Here is a 12,570-nt window from a genome sequence, read left to right as displayed (position 1 = left end):
AGAAAAAAATAATAAATAAGTTAGCACGGCCAGTGTTGAGAACATAATAAGCTATGAATAGAACTGGAATGGCAAGTGATGTTATAGAAAGTTATTCAAACTGAATAATTATATTATTAAATTTATCTGTATAATATTACCTATTGATCTGACAGATATATTTTCAAAAGTGACAGTTCCTAGTACATACAATGATGTGATGGTCAGGGACACAAATAAAAGTATAAAATCTGATAAAATCTTTCTGAAGGACATTTTATCTGTGAGTATGCAAAGTGTAAAAATATGTGCATTCTTTCTGATTCAGCAAATCACAGTGGAAAATAAGGAAATAATCAAAGATGCAGCTTTAAACGTGTTCACTCTAGTTGTTTATAATAGTTAAAATTGGAAATAACAAACATCTGATAATACAGAATTTTAAAACTTTGGAAAGCCCATACAAGTAGATGAATATGATTGATAAAATATAGTTGAATTCAGTTACAAAAAAGTATTTCTATTCCATATTTTTATAAAACAATAAAAAGAAGAATTATTAATGGAATACATGCTCCCACAGCAATGCTGGTTATTTCTTGATGGCTGTAATAAAGGTGAAATTTGCCTCTGTCTTGTTTTTTTTCTCTGTGCTTTTAAACTTTTCTGCAATGAACACAGTACACATAAGCTTGCCCTTGGCTGTAGATAAAAAACTCCAAACTATAGTGATTCAGTACCAACATCTGAAGTTTTTCTTGACTTCTTATGGCCTTAATGTGGCCCTTCTCTCCAGGTTATCACATATGCAGTTTAAGAGAGGAGAAAAAGAGGCAGGCAGGACTGGACAAGGGCAGGAGGGTCGCTGTGAGTCTGGGTCTGACCTGGGCCACATAGTGAGAGCCTGTCTAAATGAATAAATAACAAGGACAGGAGCTCCATGGTGGACTTACGCCCAGTTGCACAGATTTGTGTCACGTGACCGTTGGTAGCTGAAAAGGGAGGAGAGGAGTCTGGGAAATGGTGCTGAGTCAACCACTTTGCAAAGTCAGCCATAAAGAGGCATAGCTTTTATGCTTAAAAAAAAAAAATCAGAGTTTCTGAAATTTTGAAACGACTTGTTTCTTTTTTTTCTGCACTCCTTTAATGCTTCACTCCCTCCAGGCACTTTCCACCCACTCGAGCAAACTCACACTCCTGGAGCCAAGAGGGTGAAGCAGAATGAAGAAACCAGAGCTGAGGCTGCACCCTCCTAGCGGTGGGAGGGGAGAGATGGGCTGCCTGCCAGAAGACTGGGAAAGGGTCAGGCTGGCTTGTTCAGTCGACCTTAGCTGGTCTCTCTGGTCTGAGATTCAGGCTCTGAAATCTTATCAGCACAGACTTTTGCAACCTCTGTATTTTTCTGGCCTTGTTCTTATTTTCTAGACTGTGCAGTCCTGGCCCTGGAATTTCCCCCTCTTGCTCTGGTCTCAAGGGGCCTTCCCAAAATAACAGCATGCCCATGAGACCGGAGGGCGCAGTGGACTGGACTGTCCTGGCTGGCTGCTTCCTTCTCTGTGTCCCTGGACCACTTCCTCTGAGTTTCTGCTTCCTCCGCTGCAAAATGGAAGTTGTGAGAGCCCACATTTCTTAGGGTTGTTATGAAAGCTCGGATGGATCAGTGTTTGTCAAGTGCTTAGGAGAAGCCTATCACATAGTAAGTTCTATGAAAGTATTTATTTAATAAATAGATATGAGAAAAGCAGAAACAGCCATAAGATGTCTGGGCTTTGCTTGATGTTGCTGACTTGACATAAAGCTACAAAGAAGGGCTGAATTTTCATTTGTTTGTTTTTTTTTTTTTTTTTTTTGTTCCCTGCAGGCTGTACTACATGGTCTGAATGGTATGGAGAAAGGAGAATGCACAGGCACTAAGACTTGTAAAGCACCGACTAGTCAGCAGATTCCCTAATCACGTTATACCCAGCACCTTGTGTGAGGCTCAGAAAGCAAGTAGGTCACTGCCCTCCTTTTACAGGTGGGAAAGACCATAGCTCAGAGGGATAAAATAACTGACCACGGTCCTATCCCTATGGATGGTAGAGCAGAGACTCAGTCCAGGATTGTGTGACTCCAAAGCCTGAACTGTCCATATTAAGAATGATGTGGCTAGGTGTGGCAGCATGTGTCTGAAATCCCAGCTTTCTGGGAGGCCGAGGCAGGAAGATTTCAAGTTTGAATCCATCATAGATAATTTAGTGAGTTAGCAACACCTTGTCTCAAAATTTTTATTTAAAAAAAGGGCTGAAGATAGCTCAGTGAGAAGGCCTGGGGTTTGGTTCCCAATCCTGGAAAAAAAAAAAAAAGATGCCACTAGAAAGACTTCACTTAATTTGATTCTAAAAGCTTAACATACCTCTCAATCTCTAGTTTAAAAACAGTTAAGATTTCACTTAAAGGTCTTGGTAACAAATCCTTCTATGAAATAACTCGTTTCTCTATATTTAGTTTGACAAGTTTAAATTTGCACATATTGTGTTTTCTTACAATATGGTGCATCTTTATTGTTCAAAAAATAAACTCTAGGTCTAGAATCTAGCTGAAATGCTGGAAGTTGTGGATCTTTCTTTGTGTTCTGAAATTGCCAGAATTCTATAGTAGCTCCACTTTTTGCCACCAATAGGTGTTTGTTACCCACCCTACCGTACTATCTTGAAGCTGCAGCCAACTTTCAGCCAGGTGAAATCATCAATAATTAACACCAAGAATATCTCCTGGGTCCAAATTCCTCCCTAGCTACAACAGAGCTCCTTTCTGCTCTCTGGTCTGTCGTTGCCACCTTTGTAAATGCCAGTTCCAAAGAAAGAGAACCGACCATGATTGCTCAACTTTTTTTATTAATGACTCTGATCATGTTTGAGCAAAATAGACATGTTCAAGGAGAGTTTCCTGTTCTTTTCCTTTAAGAAAAAAAAAAAGGAAGACAGAAATCACTAAACCCCACCCTACCCCACCCTTAGCCTCTAACTGTTCTGGAGTCTGTGGTGCCTGAGATAAAGCCAAGATAAAAAGAATTGAAAATAAAATAAATTTTAAAACTACTTTTGTTCCCAGCTCACACACTCTTCCACCCCCAGTTGCAGATCCCCAGAGGATCTGACCAGCCAGTCACCTGGCCTTACCAGGGAGTGTCCTTGGCCCTGGGCCTGTCATTGGTCAGCTTCCAGCTCTAAGGCAAGGATATTAAGCCTTTCAGAAGATGACATGCGCTGACCTGCAGCAGCAGCCCCCAACTTCTTACTCTTAATGTTTCCCCTTTTATACTTTTGGCTTCGTGATAGTTCCCATCTTTCTGCAAGGGTGTTAGGGGGTGCAAATAGCTCAGAAGTAACTGCAAGGAAGCTCTGTAGTGCATATCTTGTAGGTGGGACACCGGTAGGGAGGAGAGACCAAAGAGAGATTAGGTAAAACATTAGCCACAGCCTTTTGGAGTCAGTCCAGTGTCTTTCAATGATTTCTTTATGTGCTTTGGGTGCTGGGTTTATTTGGCATGGGACATGCACCCATTAGAAGTTTTCACAAGGATTTGCCACGTTGCAGTTCTAAACGTGTGAACTCCTCACCAAAGGATATTTGGGTTTTTATCCCAAGAGAGCTACAGGGAAAAGCACTCCAAGCAAATGAATCCAAATCACTAGGTAATGCTCTAAAAATAATACATGTTGTTATTATCTGGATCTCTTTCAAGTTTGAGCTCATTTTGTGAGCTTGAAAATCCATATGTCAAATTGCATGTGTATTACTTTTTATTAGAGGAGAAGTGGACTACTGCATAGAGACAGGTAAGTTGTTAAAACACACAATGTGGTGACTCTCAGGATACCTGACTGGATTTCAGCTAAGTTAATTAAGCAACTTGGCCAAGGTGGGTAGAGTCCATGTTTCCCTGACTTGTCTCAATAAGCCAGCCTTGCAAAGTGGGGTAGGCAACAGGCCCAGATCTCCAGAAATAAGACATGAGGAAATCAAGGTACAGAGTTACTTAGTATCATAACAAAAAGGAAATATATGTTATTTCTTCTTGTGCTACCCTAACCTTTTTTTTTTGTTTGTTTGTTCTTTTTTGAGATGGGGTCTCGCTATGCAGTTCAGGCTGGCCTTGAGCTCACTGGTCTTGAACTCGCAACGATCCTCCCACCTCAGCCTCCTGAGTGCTGGGATTACAGGTGTGAGCCACCACACCCGGCATCCCTAACCTATTAAAAGATGTATTATTCCTACAGAAAGGTAAAAGAACTGGAAAATACTGAAGGCAAATTCTGAAAAGTTAGTAGATAATAACAACAAAAACAGATACTATTATTAACATGTTTTCAAAATACCTTCTGGGAGATGAACTTCAAAAAATGTTTTATATGGAAAGAATCCTGTAAATTGGGTTTTTGCCTCTCAGAGTCTGCATGCATCACTGGAATGAGCCTGGATAAACTTCAAGGGGAGACTAAGAGAAAAATCTGTAGTGGGAAAAAGCAAAGTGGTGGCAATTGGGTATACTCTCTTAACACAGTTCTCTGGTTTCTAATTGGCTTTCCTGTTGATGATGCCCTCCAAATATCCATGATTCAGCCACTTAAAGATCTGTATACAAATCTCACAGATCCCTGGATGATCATTCATTCATGTTAGGGAAGGGTATTAGGTCAACATGATTGTTACAAAGCAAACAAATAAACAAAAAATAGCAGGAACTCTCCTGGCTACATTGTACATGTTACTTTGATTTCTAAGCCTCATTCTTTTGTTATTGGGCTAAATCACCAGGATATTTCCCATCTAAGAAACCTCATCTGGCCTGAGACCGCTCCTTCAATAATTCCCATGTCTTTATTCTCAAAAGGTTGATTGCAGTGTTGCTAATCCAGCCTTCGTTAGCCAGCCTCCATTAATCATGGCTGGCAGGAGACACCAGAGGGTCATGGGTAATTGAATTCCAGCCAACCTTCAGACCTAATTCAGATCAACCCTTTGACCTCTTTCCTGACCAAATCTGCTGCCAGAGCTAGTCAATAAATACTGTTTTTAAATTCAAAGAAACCTTTTGCAAGTGCCTACTACGCATTAGCTTTGTGAAAGATGTATCCATTATCTCACTTCCTTCATTCATTCTGTCCACACTTCCCTGGAACCCAGACACAAGGAATTAGCAGATAGTGGAGAGAACAGTAAGGGTCATCTCGAGGTCAGTGGAGGAGGCAGACGTGTGCTTTCCAGACATCCTGACTTCCCATCATTGCAGAGATAGATCTTCAGCATCCACAGAGAGCCTGAAGCCCTCTCCAGACAGGAAAATGGATGAGAAGCATTACCCTTGCTCTCAAGGTGAAGCTGTGCTGTTTTTGAATTCCAAAGACTCCCATTCAGGCTCTCGCTGTACCATATTAGGCGCAGGTATCAGGTATGTTATGTTGCTTTTGTGGGTCTCGGTACAGATTTGTGATGTGGAGCACAAGTGGGTGTTGGACGAGAGGTGGTTACACCACTAACCTGGCAGGAATCTGGGGAGAATTTGGAGACTGAGATAATGGGCTGGAAAGCTCTTGGTAAATTTAAGACTGCTTACACCTCCGAGATGATTCCACACCCTCTCTGTTAAAACTTCAACCAGCAGTCAAAACTGTGAACAAAGATTGGGGAACAAAGATTTAGACAAACAGTGCACACTCTTATTGTAAAGAAGTTTGGGTGGGATGTAGAGGATATTCTTTATTTTGTTTAGCGAGTCTCAGGATCACCTTTATGCCATGGAGCTTACACATGACCTGGATTTTGATGGTAGAATGCTTTCACAGCATTTTATAGTTTGTAGAAAACATAGTCCTTCTTCCTTCAAGATGAGGCCATAGCATGCTTCACTTCTTATTTCTCATCTTCAGACAGTTCAAAACCAGCTCACCAGTGACCACTGGTGATCAACTATCTCCAGCCTTTCAACTCATAATGACGATAGTGCTGAATTGCTACCAATAATATTCTTGGCCGAACTATTTTTTTTTAAGGAAGGATGAGCCTAGATTTTACAGAGGTTTGCTCAGGGGGAAAAAATGTGCTTGAATAATTTACTTTCTCATTCTAATTCCAAAATGACACTAGGCCCCTAAGATGTAGCAAGCAGTCTGGGGTCCCTGAGTAGCGTAGAAGACTGTATTTAACTGGTAATGTTAATGGCATTATCCCTAGCTTCTGGATAAGTATCTGTTGCCCAGAGATAATTACCCAGGCAAAGATGAGGTATCATGAAAGATAAATACTAAAGCAGAGACCTCACTGTTTGCCTTGCTGCAGTGTAATCTGCCACTATTTAACTTCATTAGCTTCCCGGCTATCCTGAGGCCACACAATTTCACTTAAAAGACAGAAATTAAATAACCCAAACCCACATGTAATTGTAAACAAAGTTGCTGGAGATGTGGATTTGGATGTTTTCATTGCTATAGTTGGTGAGAAACAAGTGTTTTCTTTTACCTTATCTTTTCTTCTCTCTTAGGATAATGAGAGCAACATACAGTGAATATTCACGGTGGGCCATACCTTGTAGGATGTCTTTCATATACATTGTTCTATTTATTTCTATATGTGAGGCAATGAATTGACTATTAGTAGGGGAAATTGTGTGTCAGAGAGGTGAAGTAATTTGTCCTCAAGGTCAAATGACTCATGAGCTATGCAGCGAGGGTTTCAACCCTGGTAGATTGGCCCCAGCTGTTTCCAGAAAATCATGAGACCACACAAATGCCAACATCTCCAGTCTAGACCCTATCAAGTGAAGGCAATTTTATTGCCTCCACAGCTGCCAGTGCTATCTTTATTGAAATGACTGCCAAATCTCCCATCCGGTTCTTGGTTCAGTTTTGTATTTCTATTTTATTGAGAAAGTATTTGCATTCAACACCGTGTGGTCAAGATGAGGCTTTTGAACTCATCCCTGAAGGCTTTTATGTTGAACTGGTTCCCAGTCCCCTTGGCCAATCTGTAAGTAATCACTGTCTCCCCTATCTTATCATCATAAAAACTACATGCAGAAAAACCTAAAACAGTATTTCAGTGCACATCTGTCTAGCCTCCACCACACTTAACAATTGTTAACAGTCTCCCAGGTTTAGTTTAGGAACCAATCAATCTTCTTATCTATTTTTCTTTTTGAACCATTCGAATGTTCTTTTCAGGACTCATGTCACTGCAGATTTAAATGCTTCAGTATGTGTCTCCTAAAAATAGAAGACGTTCCCTATGTGACCACATGACTGTTACATCAGGCCTGAGAAAATTAACATCAGTCTATCATCTACTAGCCAGTATAATCCCAGTACTTTCTTAACTATTCTCCAATTGTCTTTCATAGCTAATTAGTTTTTTTAAACTAACTGTGCATAGTGGATTGATAGTAACATCTCTAGGTGTTTTAAAACTAGAAGCTCCTAGAAGAGTCTAGTTTTTGGATAGCTCAGTTGTTTTCTACTCCTAAAGAGTTCCTGGGATCAACTCTGGGCTGGCCCTATGCAGGATTGATGCCAAAATTTCTATAGGGAGGAACTTGGGAGGAGCGATCTATTACCAAGAGTAGGAGTAGGAGGTGATTTGCATAACAAAAGCTTAACAAGCTGAGGTTGTTAATTTATTTGCCCTGGATGCTGCCCTGGGGCTACATTTTCTATAGAAGAGGTGATAAATTGTACAGGTGAGTTCTAGGTTCAAAACTTAGCTTTGCTTCTTCCAAGCTGTGTGACCTTGAAAAAGTTAATCTTTCTGTTACTTAATTTTATCATTTGTACAATGGTGATGTATTGATAATGAAATACAATTCACAGAGGTATACTGTAATGAATTGATATACACAAAGCTGTGAGAAGCCTATCAGGAAAAGAATAAGGTCCACCTATGGCAGCCAGTATCAGTATGTATATTTTTCTCCCACTGTCTATCAACTTCTTCCCCAGTCACTTTCTGGAACTGAAGCCTCTAACGTTTCTGGCTGCCTGATAGCTTTCCATCTTGTTCTTTACTTCATGTTCAATTTATTCTAGTCGGACAGGGAACTTCTGGTTTACCTTCATAGTCATTCCCTTTCCACTCTCTAATCTATTTTTTTTCACAGCCCAATTCTTTTTTTTTTTTTTCCTGGTACCGGAAATTGAACTCTGGACCTTGTACTTGCCAGGCAGGCACCGTGCCACTGAGCTATATCCCTGGCCCTATACAGGCCAATTCTTTAAAAAAAAAAAAAAAAAAAAGTACTCATTTGATTCTACTTCCTTCTGCTGGATTGTATATCTGGTTCAGCTTCTTCCCTTTGCACAGAAAGACAATAGACTCATCCTTTGGTTTAAAATGAAAAATGTGTTGTTTCTAATCTTGAAACACCTTTCTGCTTGAGTGGCCCTTGAATTTTCTTGGCGCCCCCATCCATCCATTCACCCACCGTCTCATCCATCCAGGTAGTCACTGATACTCTTCTGAGCCCCATAAGTAACTGGGTACCAGCTAGGCACTGGAGATACAGCAGTGAACCAGACATGGTCTTACCTGTGTAAAAATAACCAATTACTCAGAGTGAATCTACGCTGCAGTTACAAACCAGTCAAACCAGATAGTTCTAGAATCTCCCTGTACCCTGACCAGATCTGAGAATATGAGAGAGTGACTGAAGGGGATGTTAAGAGATCACTTTCTGCAAAAGACTATTTCCTATTGTGAAATTCTTCTTATTATTAGAGCACCACTGGAGCAGATAGTATCATTTCCTACTTTCCCACAAGTCCTTGAAACATTTCTAGAATCACTTGAAGTATAGCTAAAACTGACTATTCTATTTCCACAAAAGTACATGTATTAGGCTAACTGTTACCTGACAAAGTTCTTCATTTGAAGAAAGGAGACAATAATAGTAGTCATTATATAAGGCTGTTATAAACATAAAATGAATTACTATAAGTCAAATGCTTGAACTGCATCATGGACATATGTGTTTGATAAAGAAACAAAAATAAGGTTTTGAGAGATTACAATGGAATCAGCCATAAGAGAATAAGACTCAGAGCAGGTGAGCTTTGAGAGGGGTAAGGAAGGAAAGATAGGCCTGATTTAGGCAGCCAGTGAGACAGAACCACTTGAAAAAAATGTGGAAAGAACAAAGAGGAAGTCAAAGATTAACTTTGACTAATTCGTAATTTAAAACAAAAAAAAAAATTGACCTCATTTACTTCCTTTACTCTGAGTTCTGTACTCTGAGCAACCACTTTCAGAACAAACACATCATCATTTAGTGTGTACTGGCTAGGAAACTTGATGAGGGACAATTTTCCATGCGTTTCTGGTTCTGTGTATCTTGTGGACACCTTTGTTCTGGAGTATCTTTTCAAGAGTGTTTGTATAGTGAACCACTTTGGGAGAGAGAGAGGTAGTCTCTCCCTCCAGAGTAAGGGGTAGAATGTTTACTGCATTATAAAAAGCTCAGATTTCCTAAGTTCAGTTTCTCTCTGTAGTCAGTCTCCCTGGGGGTAAAGGAGTCACCTGGCCCTTTTCTTATAACCTTGCAGGAACTGGGGTTCCGAAAACTGACAAATGCTTATACTCTGACCGATGCCATTGCTGTAAGTTATAAGCTATGTTTCATCTCTCACTGGAGTCTCATGTCTTCTTTTTTATCCAGAAAATTGAGGCAGAATAATGTGTTAACTTGCAAGTTAGGGTAAAAATCTCAGCCTGTTCACAGTTCCTGACCAGTGTTATAGTCTTGTTCTCTCTCACTCTGCCAGCTCCTTGCTGGGGCAGTGCAGCTCTTTGAGAATGAGAATGGTCATGTTCTATACCACATGATCCTGCTAAGTGGACAAGGGAAAGCACACAAACCAAAGGCAACATATAGGCCAGTGCTGGCAAACCTATGGCGCGTGTGCCACAGAGGGCTGTTATCACTGAAAGCTCTAAAAGTTTCATCTTCACTGATAGAACCTTTTAACTTGAATGTGCTTTTTTCTTTTAACTAGTGGTCCATGAATTTGTCCAAACTTTTAACTAGTGGTCCATGAATTTGTCCAACATGCAAGCTTTGCCCAGTGGTGGCAAGCCTGATTTACTGGACCAATCACATCCTCTGTCTCAGGAATTTGAATTCATGTAACACAGAACCTGTCTGGAGCAACCGGGAATGATCCACAGGGGCAGAAGCAAACAGTAGCTGAGCCTGATGAACAATTAAGCTTTGGACTAACAAGGAATCTCTCTACCAGCAGAAGGACAAAGAGAAAATCTTTGGGAAAACCTCCCTCTAACCCGGACTGTGGTATAGTCTCCCTGAGCCTTGACCTCAAGCTTGTTCTTCCTCCTGCCTTCCTCCTCATGACACTTGACCGCTCAACAATTGCCATTTACTTTAAAACCTGCCAAAGAAACTGAAAGAGGGGCCTATTTCCCTTAAATGCTTGTCTTCCCAAAAAATAAAGAAATGGAGAAGGACTTACAATCAAGTAGTGCAGTTATTACTGCCTCTCTCATCATTCCTTTTCTTTCTTACTCAGCCAGCTCACCATCTAGAAAAGGACCCCTGTTCATTTCTCCTATCTAGATCTCCGCCTCGCCCTCTCTTCCCCCAGTTCTTCCACAATTCAGATCCATGTGCCATTTGAACAAGAATAACAGGTTGTACACTTGATCTCCTGCCAAATGGGCCCACTTGTGACCAACGACGGAGAGAAAAGAAAGCACAAGAGAACTTTTCCTCGGGGATTCCTGCTCCCTTTCTAGCTTTAAAAAATTCCTCTATTTACTCCCCAGTGGGGGTAGATTTATGTGTCCATTTTCTGTCCTTTCCTCTTTTCTTTTTCACCCTGTTCCCTCTCTGTGTCATCCCTGGTCTTCTTGAACACTTCCTCCTGCCTTCTTCACTAATGAGGATTGAATACCTCCCACATTGGCCCAGGAATGGCTCATGATGTGCATTGGATCACTGCAAATTCTAGATTCCTTCACACCACATCTTTTTTTCAGGATCATCCTAACCCTTCTGTCCCATACTGCAACTTTCACTCCCAAGGTACTTGTGGGAAGAGTCTAGAAGAAGAAAAAAGCACATTCAACAGCAGTTTTATTATCTAAATCATGGGCTTCTCCTCCTTGAGCATTTAATCTTTTTACAAAACTATCTGTCATCAACATCCAGCACAGACTGCACAGCATTTGAGGGTGATATGAACACATGGCTGTGGCAAAAATACATCTTTTTAAACTAGTGTGGTTGTTGCAATATGAGTCAGTTGAGTGAGATGGGGTGGAGCGGGGGTGACAACTAGAGGCCCACACATGTGGCAAACTCTCAGACAGATGAAAGCGAGAGGATGCAGACCTGGTATGGGAAGATGACATTCTCAGTGTCAAGCAGCAAGGTTGATAAGGTCTCTGAACTATTAGTAAGCCTCAGCCCACATAAAGATCAGGAAAATAAGCAGTGTCATTTTACCCTAAGAAGAAATTAGACAGTTTCTACAATCAAATGATAATACTGACACAATATACCAGAACTTACAGGACACAATGAAAGCAGTCCTCGGAAGGAAGTTTATAGCAGTGAACTTTCATATGAGGAAAACAGAGTGAGCTGAAATAAACAATCTAATTCTAAACCTCAGACTTCTAGAAAAAGAAAAACAAGTCAACCCCACAGCTCATACAAGGGAGGAAATGATAAAGATCAGAGAAAAATTAATGCGATTGAGACTAGGAAAACAATACCAAAAAAAATCAATGAATCAAACAGTTGGTTCTTTGAAAGATTAAATAAAATCGACAAACCCTTAGCCAATCTTATCAAAAAAGGAAAGAAAAGGCTCAAATTCATGTAATTAGAAATGAAAAGGGTGAAATCACAATGAGTTGTACAGAAATCTGAAAGATTGTCAATGCTTATTTTGGGAGCCTATAATCTAATAAGATGGAAAACACAGAACAAATGGATAGGTACCTAGATATATATGAATTACAAAAGCTGAATCAAGAAGGTACAAATTTAGCTCAGTGGCATAAGCACTTGCCTTGCAAGCAGGCAGTTGTGAGTTCAATCCCCGGTACCGATAAAAAGGAAAAAGACAAAAAAAAAAAATCTACATAATCCAATATCAATCAATTAAATTGAAGATGTAGTTTAAAACTTACCAACAAAGATGGATTGATGGATTAAATGCTGAATTCTACAAGACATTTAGAGAAGATCTAATGCCATTACTTCTCATACTCTCTAATAAAATTAGAAAGGGAGCAATTCTCCCAAACTCATTCCTGATACCAAAACTGAGAAGGATTCAACCAAAAAAGGAAACTACAGATCAATCACTTGTGACAAAATCCTCAATAAGATAGTGATAAATAGAATACAGCATAGCATCAAGAAGATTATATACCATGACCAAATAAGATTTGTTCCAGGGATGTAGGGATGGTTCAACATAAGCAAATCAGTAATACACTATATTAACTAAACCAAAGACAAAAACCATATTGTCATCTCAATAGGAGGAAAAAAAGCATTTTAAAAAGCCCAATATCCATTAATAAAATTAGAAT

General features: G+C 40.0%; 2 long non-coding RNA genes across 2 annotated transcripts; both read left to right on the top strand.

Annotated features, from left to right (window-relative positions):
• Positions 1-1,295: 1,295 nt before the first annotated feature.
• LOC134474068 (uncharacterized) lies at positions 1,296-2,461 on the top strand. Its single transcript, XR_010044659.1, has 2 exons — positions 1,296-1,675; positions 1,841-2,461. It is a non-coding gene; the product is annotated as an uncharacterized LOC134474068 (long non-coding RNA).
• A 969-nt stretch (positions 2,462-3,430) lies between these two features.
• Positions 3,431-10,470, top strand: LOC134474067 (uncharacterized). The gene is made up of 3 exons (XR_010044658.1): positions 3,431-3,656; positions 5,255-5,413; positions 10,118-10,470. It is a non-coding gene; the product is annotated as an uncharacterized LOC134474067 (long non-coding RNA).
• Positions 10,471-12,570: the final 2,100 nt, after the last annotated feature.

This window comes from Cavia porcellus, unplaced genomic scaffold (genome assembly GCF_034190915.1).
Source record: "Cavia porcellus strain 051 isolate PalLab524CR breed Dunkin Hartley unplaced genomic scaffold, mCavPor4.1 scaffold_30, whole genome shotgun sequence".
In the NCBI taxonomy this organism is placed as follows: Eukaryota; Metazoa; Chordata; class Mammalia; order Rodentia; family Caviidae; genus Cavia; species Cavia porcellus.
Note: the sequence above shows the minus strand (reverse complement) of the source record. Positions and strands in the feature narration are given on the sequence as shown.